Here is a 7,499-nt window from a genome sequence, read left to right on the forward strand (position 1 = left end):
CTAATTGTTTTCAATTGAATCCACATGATTTAATTACCTCCCACTGGGTCCCTCCCATGACTCGTGGGGATTATTACAATTCAAGGTGAGATTTGGGTAGGGACACAGAGTCAGACCATATCAGGGAGTTTGTCTATATTATAAAGTCATGAGACCGGTGTTCTTTATGATCACCGGATATATCTTTAGAATGAGTATACATGTATTCTAATAAATCCACTTAGAAGAAAAATATTCATCTAGTGAGGCAAGTAGGTTAAATTAAAATATTCTCAGCACTTTAGTATGAAAGAATTGATTCTTGACAATGGCTAATTAAAGTTATTAATCTTCAAACAATTTTATTTCCTTATAAATGTGGGCCTAAGAAAGAAACATGTTTAGTGTTACAACTGCAGGGTCAAAATCAGCAATTTGAGTTTGGTTGTCATTCAGACAAAAACTTGGAGGACTTTTTGTTGTGAATCTACAATCAGGGAAGAACCACAGGGTGAAGAATTTAGTGCAGGTTAGGTAAGTTCACACATTTTAGAGTCCAGTATATCTTGTACAAAGTTGGGGTGCAAGTACAAACTGAGACTACGAGTGCTACATGAGGTGAAAACATAAGAAAGCAGAAAAAATATTTTTAAAAGCGAAATTGCCAACTATTCCATGCCTCATATCTATTCTTGCAAGAGATAAATCTGCATGAGCAAAAGATGGGAGCAGACCCTCTCTGCATTAATTGCTCAAAAAGTAGACTTAGAGGCCCTAATAAAGAAGTTGTAGACATCTGAATTCTATAGGCCTAATGAAGATTTTCCTTCACCACCTGATTTGTATGAGCAAGAAATTTGGAAGGAATGAATGATAAACAGTTGTTACCACCTGATTTGTATGAGCAAGAAATTTGGAAGGAATGAATGATAAACAGTTGTCCTACGGCTATTTGTGAATAACAGAAACATATTCAAATGAATTTATTAAACAAAAAATGAAGAGGTAATTAGTCATCAGGATATAAGGAACACAAGGAGAACCTGGTGAACTAGAACCAAGAACAGAAAAGCCTTCTGGAGGAAGATCCCACTTTATCAGTAAACACTGCTTCTGGGCCGCATGGTTGCTCATTTCCACTTCCCTTTGTGGGTCACCTTTATTATCTTCTCTTTACTGATTGACCTTTATTCACCACGTGCACATGGCCAAAGTGGCCACCTTCGCCACCCCTAACTGGTTTTTCTCTCCCTAATCAGCCCAGATATTTAGGGGCAATGGACAAAAGTTTGGGTTATGGAATTTAAAAAAATTTTCAGGGTTGATTAGCTAGGGTGGGTGAGCTATTTGCAGTAGGCTGAGGAGACCAACAAGAATATGTGGACCCCAGAGTAGATTAGGTTACTGCATCACATTATGTCGTCAGCTAGTTACCATGTTGCCTTGTTTTCTCAAGTTAAATATACTCTAGAAAATGTTATATTGATTGTCATTCATAGCTTGTTAAGGAAGGTATTTCACCCATATATAGACTCGGGAAGGGGAACATCACACATCGGGGCCTATTATGGGGAGGGCGGAGAGGGGAGGGATTGCATTGGGAGTTATACCTGAGGTAAATGACGAGTCGATGGGTGCTGACGAGTTGATGGGTGCAGCACACCAACATGGCACAAGTATACATATGTAACAAACCTGCATATTATGCACATGTACCCTAGAACTTAAAGTATAAAAAAAAATTGAGAACAATTTCAATTAAAAAAAATGTTTATTTAAAGTTAATTGTCAGAATTATAACACCTATTATATAAAAATGCTTATTTGGGAATAGTGCATCTGATTTCTATGGTTTTGCATTTCAGTACTGGAACAGATAATTATACTTGAAGTTCTAGGGTACACGTGCATAACGTGCAGGTTTGTTACATATGCATACATGTGCCATAATACACCAACATGGCACATGTATACATATGTAACAAACCTGCACGTTGTGCACGTGTACCCTAGAACTTAAAGTATAATAAAAAAGAAAAAAGGAAAAAAAAAAAAGAAAAGACTGCTGTGATAGAGCTAGCCAAAGGATGATTTCCCTTCCACAGTGTGAAATTGTTTCTAGGAAGGAGCTGTCCAGCAAGGGACTGACTATCCCAGGAGCCTGGCATCTAGGTGAGACTGTATCCTAGTTCTTGCCACTGTTGAAACACAGTGCTATTCTTAAAGCCACCGTTGAAACACAGTGCTACTTGTTAAAGATGACAGAGCCGCTGTCAGCCTGGTCCCGTGAGTGCGTACATGAACCAGGGACATTAAGAAAATAATTCTGCTGAAGAAAATAACTTTACCATATTTTTGAAATTTATTTTCCTCCAAAGCAACGAGTGAGTCTTAACATGCAAGTAAACTTGGGAAAGTGAGAATTTGTTCTAAAATCATACTAAAGTATAAAATCACCGTTATTTAAAGTGTGGTCTGAAAATCACATGAGGACTGTTTGATGCTAGCCAGTGAGGGATAAGGAGGTTGCCCTGGAATGTAGATCAACTATATCACCAAGCACACTGTTTAGTTCAGCTGACTTTTTTTTTTTTTTTTTTTTTTTTTAAATAGGGAGACTGTTTGCTGAAGGAAACAATGTGTTGATTTATATTCTGACATACACACCTGAGTTTGTCATGGACCAGTACTTTGAGTAGCCTTGCTATAAATGACCCATATTAGAACTGCTATTGAAAGCAAGTTTATTTTATTCTTTAAACCAACGTAACATATGGACATACTAAAAAAAATGAATAGCATATAAAGGAGGCATAGACTGAAAAGAAAAAGTTTCTTTTCTCAGAACACTCATACACTGTTGGTGGGAATGTAAATTAGTTCTGCCACTGTGGAAAGTAGTTTGGAGATTTCTCAAAGAACTAAGAATAGAACTACCATTTGACCCAGGAATTTCATTACTGGGTATATATCCAAGGAAAGTAAATCATTCTACTAAAAAGACACATGCACCTGTATGTTCATTGTAGCACTATTCACAATAGCAAAGACATGGAATCAACCTAGGTGCCCATTGATGGTGAACTAGATAAAGAAAATGTGGTACATATATATCATGGAATGCTACATAACCATAAAAAGAATGAACTTATGTCATTTGCAGCAACATGAATGCAGCTGGAGGCCATTATCCTAAGTGAACTAATGCAGAAACAGAACACCAAATACTGCATGTTCTCACTTATAAGGGGGAGTTAAACACTGGGTACATGCAGACCTAAAGATGGGAACAATAGACACTGGGGACCATACGAGGGTGATGAGAGGAAAGGGAAGGCAAGCGTTGAGAAACTACTATTGGGTACTGTGCTCACTACCCGGATGATGGGTACAATACACCCCAAACCTCAGCATACACAATACAGCCTTGCCTATGTACCCACTGAATCTGAAAGAAAAGTTGAGAAGAAAAAAGAAAAAACTTCTTCTCTCCTTCATCTCACAGGTCACTCAAGTTCTTCTCCCCAAATTAATCACTATAACCAATTTGTTGTGTATCCAGAAAATATCATGGGTATAACTGCATATATAAGTATACACTTATAAAATGTACACAAACAGAATTACAGTATGCACACTCTTTGGTGCCTTGCTTTTTCATTCAATAATACATCTTAGAAATATTTATATATTAGCAAATATAGACATATTTCATTCTATTTGAGGACTGTGTAGTATAGGTATTCCATTGTGTATGTGTATTATCATGTAAGTAACTAGCTAGTCTCTGTGGATGTATAACATGTTTCTAGTTTTTTAATATTACAAAAAATATTTCAATGAATAGAATTATACATTGAGAAAATTGTTTACTTTTGAGAGTATATAACATGGAATCTCTATGTCAAAAGGAATGTACATATGAAATGTTTACAGATGTTGTCAATTTTCCCTTCAAAAAATGGTGCCTCTATATTATATATTATTTTCCAAATGAATATGAGAATACTTTTTCTCTACCTCCACATGGAAGCTATTATTTAATGGTAACACTTTAGCCAAGCTGATAAGTGAATAAAGTTACTTAAATTTGAAGTGCTTAATTTATGAGTGTGGGTGAACTTTCTTCCCTAAAGAATTATATCACAGAAGTCCAGCTCAGGTAAACAAATTACAGGCAGAACACCCAAGGAAATGGACCGAGAACTGAAAAGTCAATGGGAAAAAAAGAGTTCTCCCTCATGGACGTAAAGGTTCTCATTTCTGTTTCTCTCTGCATATTTGCATGCTTTCTGTCTCTCTCTCTCGATCATTTTTTTTCTTCTGCTGAACAGGCACATGTCAAAGACAATAATGCTCCACAGCACCAGAGTTCAAGCGAAACAGAATGTTTGATATTTTTATGTCAGATTCCTAAAATGAGAAACTGATTGGTCCAATTGGTCTACGGTAACACACAGTATCATGAACATGGACATAGGGTCTGTTACCTGCCCACTGTGGCTTCAGGAGTAAGAGAAAGAGCGTGAGTGGTGGATTACAAATATACTTGAAAGGCCGTCTATTGCAGGGATTTCCTGCAATAGTTGTACACAATGTTGACTCATCACCTAGGATTGTTCTGCCTCTTATATATTTTTTAAATTTTTAAAATTATTTAACTTTTTTGTGGGTAAGTAGTAGTTATATGTATTTATGGGGTATATGGGATGTTTTGATACAGGCATGCCATGTGAAATAAGCACATCATGAAGAATGGGGTATCCATTCCCTCAAGCATTTATCCTTTGAGTTACAAACAATCCAGTTACATTCTTTAGGTTATTTTAAAATATACAATTACATTATTATTTACTATGACCACTCTATTGTGCTATCAAATAGTCTTATTCATTATTTCTATTTTTTGTGCCCATTAACCATCCCCACCTTCTCCCAACCCCTCACTGGTGCTTATATGTTAATCTTCAGTATCACATCCTATCGCAGCCCATCTCCCTAGCTTTTTTTCACTTCCTAACTACCATTACAAATACGCTCTTCAAATGTAATATATGCTCTTCATATGCTATTTGACACTTCTCCTTCCTCCCTCCTCATTATTTTCTTCGCCCACACCTCTTGTTCAAATGTACAAATTGTCACTTCCAAGGTCTAAAAATTATACATGACAACGGTGAGTGTATTCAATCATCATCTTTCTTTGCTGTGCAACAGACTCTGAGCACTGCCAGAAAATGTTCTTAAAGCAAATGGATTGTACAGAGGATGAAGGTTTTAAAACTTTTATGTTTCATGTTGGGCAAGACAACCCCGTGCCTCATCCTTATTCACAATATTTTCTCAAGCCAAACTTTCAGCCTCTTCTTGAGTCTCTGACTCTAGGAAACCACCACTTTGTTACAGGGTGGTCTCTCTTAAACATGCACCCACTCATATCCTTTCTTTTGCTTAAAATAACTAAGAACTCATTTCTACACTAATTCACCAAGTCAAAAGTCCTCAGCATTTTGTACAAGACCCTTCATGGAGTGTCTCCTACTTACCTCCTGCCATGATACATTTCCATATGCACCTCCTATTTCAGCCAAACAAGTCATGGAGAGATCTCACGAAGCCCCAGTCTCTCTCACAGTACTCTGTCTTTGCACTTCGCATTTCATCGTTTTTGAATGTCATCTCTTCCTTCCTGTGTGTGATGGGCTTCTCCACGAGTAACCTACTCAGAGAAGCCCTCCTGCCTTCCCTCCACTCCCAGGCCACACTTACCCTATTAGAGTTAGGTTATTTCTCTTCTCTTCCACCCAGAGTGTCCTTTATTTATTTCTCTACTCCCTGTCTAGTCCCCATCCTACAACTATGCACCCTAGAATGCAAAGTTTACATCTCAAAACCTGAAAAATAACAACTATCCCAATAATACTCAGTAAATGTTTATGGAATGGATGGACAGATGGGCTTCTAATATGAAGAACAGGACATTCAGTTTAGTTAATTGGGGGAGTTGGAGACAAGTCGGGGTGCCTATTACTCAGTATGTAATATTCTGCTCGCCGGTTTGGTAATTTCACTAAAATCAGTAACCTAAAACCAACAACAAAAAGTCATAGCCTGCTTAAAAGAGAGGAACAACCTTTCCTCAAGTTTGCTATTTCAACAATAATTTAAGAAAATCATCTTTTTACTACCTGTAGGTGTCACATGGGACTGACATTGTGGTGTCTCTACCTTCTGCCTTCCTTCATTCCCAGTAAGGAAATAAGGGAGATATGCTGACATTTTGATAGAGTGGAAATCAATACCAATATTTCCAGCATTACCTACAGAGACAGAGAGTTTTCCAGGCTGGCAGGCTTTACTGCAACTTCTGAAGGTGTTAACATGTCAAGAGAAAGACTGTGTTAACCAGAGCCAGCAGAACCTTACAGAAGCAAAGGGAAAAAGGCAGATACAAAGGAGACCGCAGGTCTGTGTTTCACAAGCACCTGGGATGTTTGTTAGAAATGTTGATGACCGGCCCCACCCCCATCCTAGTAAATCAGAATATCTGGGAATGGAGCCCACAAATTTGAATTTAGCAAGCTTCTTGGATGTTTTTTCAGCCCATTAACTTGTGGAAATACTAATTCAGATATGACTTTCTCCAGAGCTGAAGGGGGAAGTGCCTCACTATGGAGAAATGAGTATACCAGGCTGAGTAAATCAGTCTGATGCCCTTTAAACTATCAGATCACAAGTCCTACTTTCCCTATTTTGATTTCATATTTACAGCATAATCTCTGACAATTTAGCTTCCATGCAACTTAACCTACTGGAGGAAATTGCGCAGGTAAAGCTCATATGGATTTTGATCCTTTTTACGATCCTTTTTATGATGTCTTCATTGCAAATTTACAAATTATCAATGGTTGTTCCATTTAATAATGTCTCATGAGTTTTTTTCCTGTGAATTGAAACTCCGAGTCTGATCAATTAGCTGGTAATTATTGAGCTATATTGAGCTTGTGAACATACAGAGCTGGAGATAGACCCTCGATTACCACTGTGTGTGTCTTTCTTGTGGAGCATTCCTGGCCTCCTCCTAACATCTTTTCTACCCTACCTCCAACTGTCTCATCTTTCTCAAACACATAATGAATTTATGGTGGCTTTATCTGAAGAAATCAATACTCACAAAACATCTGCCCATGTTGTACTATTTTATAGAGTAGGGTTAAAAATCATGCTCCTTAATAAATTCAAAGACAGAATCTACCTTCTATCTTTCCTGTAGGGGTAAGGCCCAACTCTGAAAGAATAATGTTTAACTAGGGGTGATTTTGCCTGGTGATTTTAACCAGGAGACATTTGACAAGGTCTGTTGATATTTTTGGTCCTCACAACTGCAAGATGCTATTGGCATCTAGTGGAAGATGCCAGGGATGCTGCTAAATGCCTTAAAACACACAAGACATCTCCCTACAAAATATTATTGGAATTATTGGGTACAGTGGTAGATGGGACTCCTCTGTACCTTCTGC

This window comes from Macaca fascicularis, chromosome 4 (assembly GCF_037993035.2).
Source record: "Macaca fascicularis isolate 582-1 chromosome 4, T2T-MFA8v1.1".
Taxonomy (NCBI): Eukaryota; Metazoa; Chordata; class Mammalia; order Primates; family Cercopithecidae; genus Macaca; species Macaca fascicularis.